The following is a 12892-nucleotide window of genomic DNA, read 5'->3' as shown; positions in this document are numbered from 1 at the left end:
AAGAGGACACACCTTCCATTTGTATAATCCAGTCTTTAAAAAAAAAAAAATAATAATCTTTATTTATTTATTTTGAGAGAGAGTGAGCTCAAGTGGGGGAGGGGCAGAGAGAGAGAGAGAGAGAGGGAGTGAGAGAATCCCAAGCAGGCTCTGCACTGTCAGCCCAGAGCCTGACACGGAGCTCTGTCTCACACACCGTGTGATCAGGACCTAAGCCCATATCACGAGTCAGACTCTTAACTGACTGAACCACCCGGGTGCCCCTGGGTAATCCAGTCTTATACAACGGAATCACGTGGCTCAACTTCATACGGGGATACCCAGACACTCCTATCATGGAACCCTCTCGACTTTTTTACAGTGAGTTGGAGGATCTTTACTTTTATAGCAGCAGGTACAGGTTTCCTTATCAACTGAGACGCGCCATGGTTGGGAAGATGCTTATTTAAAGCCACGCCCGGAAAGGAGATGAGCCTCCAGGATCCAAATAAAGAACTATTCTGCTGATAACAGGGGGAGAGTGTGCCCATCACTCCAAGGCAGAGAAGCAGGGAAAACGGTGGTGGGGGTATTAAGGAATGGCCTATGCACGAAGAAGCCGGCCCGTTCATGATGCGGCCTTGTCTGTAGTTCCTGAGGCACAAAATGCTCGGGTGTGAATGACACTTGTGTGGAACTTCCAAAGGACCAGACATTCTGTAACCTGGTAACACATATGGGTGGATGCTCGTGGAGAGAATTAACTCAGGGAATCTGCAGAATGATTAGGTAGTCCTTGCATAGGGATGCAGATTTAGGATTTGTTTTGTATTTTTTTTCCCGAATATGTTTACTCCTTTTTTTTTCTTTTTATTATTTGTTGATGTAATTTATTTGCTTACATCCAAGTCAGTTAACAGATAGCAAAGGATGCGAAACCCCAGACATCTGTTAAAAAAAAAAAAAGACACTTTGTTAAACTTTACTTCAACAATCTTGTCCTGGTGTTTGCTCGAATTTGTTCCTAGGGTCAAGCTGCCTCAAAAAGTAACGGTAGCTGTTATTATGTGAAAACACGTTGCCAGGCTTAATCTTGTCAGCGGAGAAAAATGCGGTATTTACATGACTTTGTTTAAGCAAACTCTTAATGGCATCTAGAAAGCTAAGACAAGAGAAGTCACTTGATTCTTTCCAAAGTGACAGGCTGTCTGGAAACCTGTGAAAAGGGAAGATAACCTAATATCTTCTGTGCCTCTGTGTTGGAGGGCACCAGAAGCTTTCTAGCTTCTGTCTTGTAAGGAAAAGTAAGAAAGGGCTAAGAGACAGGCACAGGAGAAAGGGCAATATCTTTATCCCGGCCAATCTACTTCCAGTAAGGGAGAGAGAGACCGAGGGCTGGCTCGTTGTGAAGGCTCTGGAGAATTTGGGTCTTTACTCCCCAGAATTCCACAGACTTCAGTGATTCCACTCAGTGATTCCACTGGGAAAATTCTGAGAATCGCGTCCAATGAGTGAGAACAACGGGTTAACTGTTTCTTGGAACATAAGGAGGAAAGTGGACCAATGCAAAATGATTTAGAACCATAAGAATTTAGTAAGAGTGAGTGAAGAAAAGACAAAATATTTGTTTCTATTCTTAATCCTTTGTTGACAGACTTAGTATAGTTTAGTAATACTTGGTGGAGTTAGCTATTTTTATATGTAGTTCTGTTTTTATTTTATTTACGCCAAAATTTCCAACTCAAGCAGACCACGTCCATGGCAAAGGATTCCTGTTTCTCCAGGAGCTTAACCAAACCCATGACTGTTTTCCTCGTGTCTGGAGACCTTCAGTAGGCAACACAGCTCAAGAGGAAATAACCTTTCTGGCATTAAGTTAACAACCTAAAAATATGGCATAATGGTATGTTATACTCCCACTCTCGGACATCTTTGCTCTTCCTGTTATCCTGGCAACTTCTTTTTCTTCAATTCAGGTGGATAGCAGTGCGGGAAGCTGGCGTCTGGAATCACCATGGTGACTTTGATTTCTAGCTGTGAGGAAGAACATGCCCACGTGGCCATTTCTCCAGCACCATGGTATCTATGGGCACAGAAGATATCTGCAGAGATCATGGGGGCAGGATCCGGGAGCATCCACACTGACAGCTGGACACTTCCTGCCAGTGCATTCTAGGGAGAGCTGGCCTCTAGCATCGTCTGTAGTGACCAACAGAAGTGAGTTACGTCTCCTCTGAAGAACAATTACTTTTCAATTTGGAGAGGGGACAGGTTCACTGTTAAGCGAATGTGGGAGTTTTAAAGACTAAAATATCATAAATAAAAGCAGCAGAGCAGAGAGGGCATGAATAGGCTTTGGAATCAGACAGCCCTGAGCTTAAATCTAGGCTTCCTCAATTACTAGCAGAGTCATATATAACTTGTCACAAAATTATGAGACCCGAATTTTGAGACACAAAGTTCTCAATGAGTTAGATCCCTAAAAATTCAGGGTTTTTTTTTTTTTTTTGCCAATTTCTAAAATCTTGTAGCTCTTCCTGCACACCCCAATCCATTGTAATAATATGTTCAACCTCTAAATCATTTTTGTATTTACCATCTATGCAAACCATTTGGTTATTAATATAAATTAGTGAGGATTTGCTAAGGACAGAACCAACCAGGTATATATAGGAAGAGATTTATTATAAGGAAATTGGCTGAGAAGTCCCACAATCCACAATCTGCAAGCGAGAGACCCAGGAAAGCCAGTGGTGACATTCGGTCTGAGTACCACGGGGTACCAATGGCAGAACGAGATTAATATGGCAGTTCAAGCAATGGGGCGGGAGAAGCCAGATTCTTCCAGATTCTTCCTTCCTTGGCCTTTTTGTTCTATCCAGGTTCTCAGCGGATTGGGTGATGCCCTCCCACGTTGAGGAAGGGGCCCACTTACTGAGTCCACTGATTCGGATACTGATTTGATCGGGAAATACCCTCACAGACATACCCAGAAATGATGTTTAGCCAAATACTCCTGGCCTCCCTGTGATCCAATCAAATTGACCATAAAATTAATCATCACATAATATATGTCCTGTTGGTACACTTATCATATTTAGTACTTTCCCTTTTTCCAGGATTAAAAAATAAACTCCATAAGGGCAGATAGAGAAGACTGTATCTTATATCTCTTTATGTTCTCTTCAGCAAAGAAGATCCCTCCGCTTTTGGGACTCTTTTGATTAGTCCTGGATGTGTAACATCTCTGAACCTCAACACCAAATACTAATTACTATTAGTCATGGTGACCACAAAAATGCTGTTACAGGGGTGCCTGGGTGGCTCCGTCAGTTAAGTGTCCAACTCTTGATTTTGGCTCAGGTCAGAATCTCACAGTTCATGGACTGGGAACCCACATTGGGCTCTGCACTAACAGCATAGGGCCTGCTTGAGATTCTCTCTCTCCCTCTATCTCTGCCCCTTCCCAGCTCACGCTCTGAGTCTCTCTCTCAAAATAATTTTTAAAAAATTATATTAAAAAATGCTGTTACCAATTCCCAAAGCTCCTCATAAGGATGGTACAACCTTTGACTGAAAAGCACTATAGTGTCAAATATATTGTAAATGTGTGTCCGGCAAACCTAAGTTTATTTGCTCAGCATTTTGATTGTTTCATTAGTGGCAGTAGGGGGATTTCAGTCAAAAATCCATTACTTTTACAGCAAAAAAAAAAAAAAAAAAAAAAAAAGAAAGAAAAAAAAAAAGAACCCAAGAAATCAGTTCATTCAATATTCTTTCAATTGTGGTTCTACCCACTAATCTTTGTTATGAAGAGACCTGTGAGTCTGTGTTGCAGCTTACATTCTCTGAAACGCAGATCTGAGGAAGACGCTGCATAGTGTGTGTGTGTGTGTGTGTGTGTGTGTTTAAATTAGGCAGTTCTTTTGGGATCGGTTGTAGAGGGAAAGGAAGAAAGTAGGATTAAGCAGAGGGAGAAGTTAGCAGATGGGATTCAGATTCAAGAAAGGCCTGAGCCAACTTCACAGGGGGCTCTGCAACTGAGATAGCTCTTCCCAGTGGTCCCAAGCTGGAGCAAGGGAGCCAGACTCTGTCTCCTATGCCAATCTGTGCTCCGGTGTAGAAGGGACACGAGCTGGGTTATGGCAGCTCTTTTCAAATTTTATTTTATTTTATTTTTTAGAAAGAGCGAGAGAGAGGGAAGGAAGGAGGGAGACAGAGACTCCTAAGCAGGCTCCGTGCTCAGCACAGTACTATTGCTCATAGTATTGAGCCAACGTGGGGCTCATGACCTGAGCCGAAATCGAGAGTCGGACACTTAACTGACTGAGCCACCCAGGCGCCCCAAGGTAGCTCTTTTCAGCAGAAGGCTAGTCTCAAAGACTGCTGAGAGCTCAGGGCTCTTTGTGGGCCTTCATGGTGCTGGAGACCAGAAGTCCAACATCAAGGTGTCAGCAAGGCTTTGTTTCCTCTCAAAGCTCTAAGGTTGAAGCTTCTGATGGCTCTTCTCATTCCTTGGCTTATTGGGAGCAGAGCTCCAATCTCTGCCTGTTGTTACATGGCCTTCTCTTCTTATTTGTGTCTTCTCTTCTCCTATAAGGGCATTCGTCATTGGATTTAGGGCCCCACTTTTATGATCCAGAATGGTCTCGGCTCAAATTCTTAAATTACATCTGTCAAGATCCTTTTTCCAAATAAGCTCACATTCACAGGTTCCAGAAGGTAGAACATTCACGTACCTTTTTGGGAGCCACCATTAACCCCTTACAAATGGTTAACCGTAAATGTTCCAGCTTTCTCATATAGGGCAAATAGACTAATTGTCAAAGGGAAAGAACTTTGACGTGGAATGTAATGTCACATAGGGGGGAGTGTAGGAAATTGGGAATTAGGACGACTGGGGACACTACTGGTACAGTGGGCGAGGGTTTGGGACACTCGTCACTTTGCCCTGTGTGGGAAACTCTTGAATGAAAAAGGGCTGACCCATGTTCTATATACAACTTTGCAAAATCCTACCCAACTTGCATATGTCCCCTAGGACATTGATGTAGGTGAAAAACCTGTTTATCATTATCTGGGGCTAGAACTTATCTCCATTTTACAAACCACCAAGAGGTTATATCATCTGTAAATTTTATTTCGGAGTAGCAAAAGGGACATTACGAAATATTGATTATAAAAGGGGTCTATGGGGTCCGATAAGGTACAAAATCACTTACAGAAAAAAAAAATTCCCCTAAGGTGTTTTTCTCAAATCTTTTAAGTGCATTTTCCAGCTGGTAGTATTTTATTGTCATTTCCTAAAGTAATTACAACTGTCAGCCTCTCCCTGAGTGATGTGTACTTGGACCCAACCACTCATGCTGCTCATACTTTGAAACCATCTAGAGCTCCTGGTGTGGGAAGCAGAGCTCTCTGTATTGAGACCTCTTCCACAGTCCTGTTGGGTGACACTGGAATGGTAACCAGCCCTCCCTGAAACTTAATTTTATTATCTTTCAAAGAGAAATGTCACACATCAAGTGATTGTTGTCTGAAGATTAATCTGACTAATGAATCTGACTAATCAAATTATCCGCAAATAGTTTTTAGAACGTACCTAAAAACTAATGAGGACCTAAGAAGTAGGAACCCTCTGAACAGAAGTACAGCTCATCAAGGCTGATGTCTCTCTCTGTTCCATGAACTACCAGTGCAGGCATTTGGAGATAACAAAGTGGGAGAGGATAATAATCCATACCTCAAAATCAAACTCTCCAGTGGCGCTCCTATAATTGACTCCATTAATGGTAGACTATGACCTATGTTTTTAACATCTGTTCTCCTGCTCTCAGATTGAAGATCAAAACAATACCTTTTGAAAGAATTGGCAAAGGAATACAAGAGGACCCGACACCTGGATGATGCAGCTCCTGGTGGACAGAGGTCTTCAGATGGAATCCCTACCGTGACCTAAAAAACTCTACAAAATCTGGCTTCGGCCCTCCACGCATTCCCCTCTGTCCTCAGTGTCTTTGTTCTGGTTCTTGAAATGTCAGCCATGGTTTATGGTCTGTGTCACCCCTTGAGTCTGTCTTCTCCCAGATATTTTTTCATGCTTCGTGCTTTGTACACCGCGTATCCTTTTCAGTTATTTTTATAAAATAGCATCCCCCAACCAATAGTGTTTTTTGACCTTACTTAATTTTTCATCTTAACCTCTGACATCGTATTACATAATTATTTGATCATTTATTTCTTGCTCTTGTCTCCCACTGAAATGGAAGACCCACCAGGGCAGGGACATTACCTACTTCGTTGCTTTATCCTTCATGCCTAGAACAGAATGGCATATAGTCCTAGAATTCTAAATTGATGCTCATTCATGTGTTCCTCCTGCATGTTTTCTTTGTGATTTAAGTTATGTCTTTCTGCAGGGACAAGAGCTTTGCCTTCTATTTTTGTTTTATTTCCTGAATTTCCTTTGGATAATTAATAAATAGCTTTGATCCGCCTTTATTATTTCCGTTCAACCAATTTGTTTGTCATGGCTTAAAGAACTAGTTAGAAATTTGGCTGCGGAGAGGTAAGCTAGGTGTTGAAGGGCTCTAAACATGACTCAGCCAATTCATTATGTAAACTTTGCAACCATAGACCGTTGAACATGGGCAAGACTAAGAGAATTTTGTAAGGGGATTTAGAGCAGATGATGGGAGGATGGACTCCCTGATTCGTTTATTATTTATGCTGTACTAGGAAAAACAATGGTTACTGGTTATCATAGTCTAATTACTGGTTATTAGACTATAGACTATAAGTCCATGAGGGTAGAGATCTTGCTCTCTTGCTCACCTGTATTCAGGACCTAGAATAGTGTCTAGTATACAGTTGGGGTTCAACAGATGTTTTGAATGAATCACCAAATGAAAGAAGGAGTATTGCCATTGGGGGAGGGGGCAGGAGGATACTCTGGAAAGCAATACCAGTAGTATTTCTTATGCATATGCCTTTTTTTCACACTTCTGTTATCAGCAGAATAAATCAGAGTCCTATCACCACATTCTTAGAGTCACTGATGTATTTTATCCTATATTTAGTAAACTTAGGTATGAGTACCAATCATCAACTAAAAACAAGGATGAACTCTTCAAATGTTGCTTTTGAAATTCTTTCCTCACAAGATTTTGTGCTAGAACAATAAACGTATTCTTTGCTGTGTCATCAAGTTTTGTAACATGATCACTGCAAGAGGTTGAATGGTGGACCCCAAGATATGTTTCTATGTCTTAATCCCTAGAACCTATAGATTTTTTTGTTTATGTATTTATTTTGAGAGAGAGCAAGTGGGGGAGGGGCAGAGAATGAGAGAGAGAGAGAGAGAGAGAGAGAGAATCCCAAGGAGGATCCTCGATGTCAGCATGGAGCCCAATGTGGGGCTCGAACCCACGAACTGTGAGATCATGACCTGAGCCAAAAACAAGAGTCAGGCACTCAATGGACTGAGCTACTCAGGCACCCCTGGTGCCCCCTTTCATGGCAGGGAATGGCTTACTTACTCATGAAGGGGACTTCAGATATGTATTTTTTGCAAAAAAAACCTGAAGTATGACAGTGGCTTTGGAAAACCTATAAAGGCAGATGAGAAAATCCCTTCCTGGGGAAAAAGAATATACATCCACAAAACACCCAGGGACCCATGAGGATGTACAGCACAGTTTCCAAGATGTAATGGCGATCGGCCTGATCTAAGTGGGAGAGCGAGAGTAACCATTTTAGACATGAAAAACCAAGACTCGAGAAAGTTACAAGTCACGTATCTAGAAAATGAAATTGACCAGGACTTGACCTAGATTTTTGACTCTGGCATCCAATGCTGTGTTCAAATGTGGGGAAATCAGGTTCAATTTATATCCACTTAATTGACAGGCTATCTTAGGAAGGCACCTACAAAATAGATGAAAGGGCTATGCTATCAATTTGTTATGTTGGGTCGGGACCCTGGTGCCTGCTTCCGGTGGCAGAGCACAGCTGAGTTCAGTAGGTGGAGGAAACAGAACATGCCATTTAGCCTGCCTGCAGATCAAAACTGGGTTTGCCCTTGTCACTTCCTTTCTGGGAAGGCAATTAAGTGGCGCCCATCTGCCACCCTCCAGGTGCTCAGAAAGAGATGGGTAAACAGAGTGAAATGTGGGCTGGAAGCTCCTCCCAGACCTGCTTCTTCGGCTTTTGATTCTGTCTGCATCACCAAAGCCCAAGTGAGCCTCCTACCCTTAGCCATAGCTTGATTAAGGCATTTCATGGCAACCTACCAAGTAAAGTTGGCAAGGGAAGTGGCTCAGATCTTAAACCACTTACGGCCTTGAATGCCCTTTTTCAATTCCCTCTCTCCCTAATCCAACCCCTGGCCCATCATTTAGGACACAGGCCAAGTATTTCTTTGTGGACGTTTCTGATTATTCTATGGAGCCCACATTGATCTTCCCTTACAAGATAAGTCCTCCATTCCGAGTCTCCATTTATGAGTTGGGCCAGGAGAGCAAAAGTGGTCATAACTTGGCAGTATTTACTAAAGAGTGGATCATTATATAAATATATATCGTTATATAAAATTAATCTCCACCTAATCACCCACCTCACTGATAGGAAAGTGCTTACATCATAAGCGAAAGCCCTTGGTAAACAGGATCTGGCAGGGCGCCACTGGTTTACAATGGAAGAAAAAAAGATCAACATTAATGACAGGATTAAACTGTCAAGAAATGGATCAGAATGCCAAAGGATGAGGAAAGGCCCTTAGGAAAATTGATGGCAACTCAATTACCTCTTATTTTTATTTATTTTTAAATTAAGAAAAATTTGTCAATGTTTGTTTATATTTTGAGAGAGAGAGAGAGAGAGACAGGGTGTGAGCAGGGGAGGGTCAGAGAGAGAGGGAGGCGCAGAATCCGAAGCAGGCTCCAGGCTCTGAGCTGTCAGCACAGAGCCCAACACAGGACTCGAACTCATAAGCCATGAAATCATGACCTGAGCCGCAGTCAGAGGCTCAACCAGCTGAGCCACCCAGGCCTTCCTACAGCTGCTGTAATAAATCACCACAAGTGAGGTGGCTTAACTACAGAAATTTATTTTCCTACAGTTCTATAGGCAAAAACCCCAAATCAAGATCTCAGCAAGGCCACACTGCCTCCAGTGTTTCCAGGAGAGAATTCCTTCTTTGCCTCTTCCAGTTTTGAGTAGGCTGTTGGCATTTCTTGTCACTTGTTGCCTCCTGCTCTCCTGGATGTCTCCTGCTCTGTGTTTCTCTCTTATGAGGTATGCATGTGACTGCATTCAGGGTGCACTTGGAAAATGCAAGATAAGCTCCCCTCTTAAGGCCCTTCACTTAATCACATATTTTGCCGTAAAAGATAATAATCTACACGTCCCAGGGGTGCCTGGGTGGCTCAGTGGGTTGAGCGTCCAACTCTTGATTTCAGCTCAGGTCATGACCTCACGGTTCATGAGTTTGAGCCCCGCATGGGGCTCTGTGCTGACAGCATGGAGTCTGCTTGGGGTTCCTCCCCTCTTGCTCTCTATCTTTCTCTCAAAATAAATAAAAATGAACTTTGAAAAAGAAAAAAAAAAAAGAAAGAAAGGGAGCGCTGAATTACATTAGCTAGGTCTTAGACAATCCGGGCAGAAAACATTCATGCAGCCTAGATAATTTGTCCCTCTGGAAAGTTGTGAAATGTACCTCTAGATGTCACGTTTTAGAGTGCTGACATTATCTCAAAGATAATCTATGCGAACAGGTGCTAATGATGAGGCAATGGGAAAAACCACTAGGCTTTTTCCCACCTATTTGTTTTGAGTGCGTCTGGTTCTTTCTCTAGTCCTCTGTTTGCCCAATCTATGAAATGGGTGTGTGAACGCCACACCTTCCCAAAGGACTATAACTTTGACGTCAGCTTCATTAAGCTGCTGTTTGCCTAACCAAAGAGAACACAGGAGAGGTGGAAAGTGTTTTTTAATTAGCTGTCTGCTCACATGCCAGGTGCCAGTCGCCCAGTGTTCAAACTGAGATTGGCATCAAATGGCCCAGCTAAGCAACGAAGCATGGAACCGGGGAAACAAAAAAGCAGGAAAGGAGCCCAAGAGAGGCTGCTGAGTAGCAGAGCTTTGGTCTGGGTCCTGTGTTTCAGGATGGTGTGATCGAGCCATCACATGTTGGGAGGTTAGGCAGGCTCAGATTGAAATCCCAGATGAGGGTCTTTCTGTAAGTTACTTAAATGATCGAGCCTTATTTCCAAGACTAAAATAGGGATCGCCATACAAACAGTCTAGAACTAGAATTAGAAACCTGTATGTAAACCAAAACTCTGTCGTACCGCTCAGTAATTACTAGCTGATACTGTTTCTGACACTCTGGGGAGAGAGCAGGTTAAGTGTGATAAGTCCTGCTGTACGTTCAGGTGGAAGAAAGTTGCCAATTTTTTCTCTTACGTGCTGGGAGAAACTATTATCCACCAGTTAAACTGGGAAATAGATTTTGAAGATGAAATTTTGCTTCAAAAATAGTCCCTTGCCTATCGGTTTCATTTGGTTTTGCTTTTCTCCTGAAACATCTTTCGTGTCGACTCACCCCTGGTTACAGTTGAGCTTACTGGAAATGCATTAAAAATGAAATGTAAGCTTGTGTCCTCCTGAGGGGTTTCTCTTCTGATGCCATGCACATTGGTGATGGTGTCTTATTCCACACGTCTCCTGCTCACATGGGCATTGATTATGGACGCAAGCCTACGGAAGGATGTTCTAGAACCAGAATGACCACGCAGGTACTTTTACGTGCCGGCCTTGAGAGCTTCTCACCTCAGCTTCCCTGAGCCTTCTGTTCAGTGGAATCCCTAGAATATTTTAGAAGAACATCTAAAGTTCCTTGGAGCAAGACTGCTGCTGCTATCAGAATCTTCTGCGAGACAAGCTGGTCTTGGGCAGCTGGCATAGAAGTGAAGTGCACATAAAAATAAGACTCTTACAAAGGCCAGGAATGGAGAACCCAAAATATGTATGGAGAGAGTTGAGAAGTAAAGGAGAAGGAGGGGGTTTCGCCATTGGCTTAGCGAAGATACCATCCCATACATTAGCAAGCAACCTTGGGCATGTTACTTCACCAAAGTCTTATTTTCCACAGCTTTGACGTGGGGGGATAATGAGTATCGGCCTCAAATGTTTATTGCCACGATTAAGCAAGATAATGTTGGTGAAGCACCTTGGAGATGGCCCAGTATTTAGCAGGTACTAAAAAAACATCAGCTGCCACATCCTTCCCACAAATCCTCTGTCTCATATAGTGATGTGTTGGGAGTCGACTCACATTGGAGCTCGGGTGAGTTGCATGCGTCGCTTCCCCTTTATGTTGAAGGGACACACTGTTGGTGGCTTGGAATTTGCTGCGGTGGGATTATTTACACCATGGAAACTGGCAAATGCTCTCAGTCAGGGCTTTCTCATCTACTTCTCTCCCCAGAAGGTTTGTTGCTAAATAATGTGTCAGCACAACACTGGGTATTGATCGGGGAACTTGATATCTTTGAGCCTCAGTTTCTTCACCTTTAGGGGAGGGAGCATCAACACATTCTATCCATGTCACAGGGACTTTGTGTCACATAACATAATGAAAAACTGAAAGTGGCTGAGAGTAGTGATGATTAATATTAATGTAAGCCAGAGAAGGTGCTAATGGCATTTCTTCCAGGGAAGGACTCCCCAGTCCCGGTTTTCTGAGTACCCTGAGGCAGTGAAGACCACAAAGGTGAAAATCTCAAGTAGAATGAGACTTGCTTTTCCTTATCACCGTCCACACCCTCCATCCTTGATTCCCTAGTTCCTTGCTCAGTTCTTTTTCTTTACGTTTTTTTTCTTTTTTTTTAAAGTTTACTTCTGAAAGAGAGAGAGACACAGAAGCTCCCTCTAGAGAGGGAGACACGGAATCTGAAGCAGGCTCCAGGCTCTGAGTTGTCAGTGCATTACTTACTTAATGCTTAGGAAGCACACTTACTTTCTAGCCAAATACACTCAACAAACACATAGGCTCTGTACCAAACGCCAAAGATATAACAGCCCTGAGATGGTCTCTGCCTTCAGAGGGCTATAGCCCAAGAGGGGATAGGCTAGGAGAGCAGAATAACAATCCTGCGTGATAGGTGTTATGAGGAGGGTGAGCGTGGGTTGCTCTAGAAATACGTGGTCTCATGTAGCAGCCACTAGCCGCATGTGGCTAGTGAGTATTTGAATTGTGGTTATCCAAACTGAGATGTGCTATGAATATAACCCACACCCAATTTAAAAAAAATTTTTTTTTTTAACGTTTATTTATTTTTGAGACAGAGAGAGAGAGAGAGAATGAACGGGGGAGGGTCAGAGAGAGACGGAGACACAGAATCTGAAACAGGCTCCAGGCTCTGAGCAGTCAGTACAGAGCCTGACGCGGGGCTCGAACTCACGGACCGCGAGATCATGACCTGAGCCAAAGTCGGCCGCTTAACCGACTGAGCCACCCAGGCGCCCCTAACCCACACCCAATTTTGAAGACTTAGTAGAAAAACAAAAAACAAAAAAACAGTAAGCTAACTCATAAATAACTTTATTATATTAATTACATGTCAAAATATTAATATTTTGGACATATGGACTTAAATGAAATATATTATTAAAGAACCTCAAATAGTTTCTTTTTATCTATTTTACTGTATTTATTATTGTTATTGTTTCAATTTAAATCCAAGCTAGTTAACATAGTGTAATAATGGTTTCAGGAATAGAATTTAGTGATTCATCCCTTACACACCCAGAGCTCATCCCAACAAGTGCCCTCCTTAATGCCCATCACCCATGCCCCCACCCAACACCCCCCCCCTCGCCAGCAACCCTCAGTTTGTTCTCTGTATTTAAG

Source organism: Prionailurus bengalensis, chromosome B2 (genome assembly GCF_016509475.1).
Source record: "Prionailurus bengalensis isolate Pbe53 chromosome B2, Fcat_Pben_1.1_paternal_pri, whole genome shotgun sequence".
Classification (NCBI taxonomy): Eukaryota; Metazoa; Chordata; class Mammalia; order Carnivora; family Felidae; genus Prionailurus; species Prionailurus bengalensis.
Note: the sequence above shows the minus strand (reverse complement) of the source record.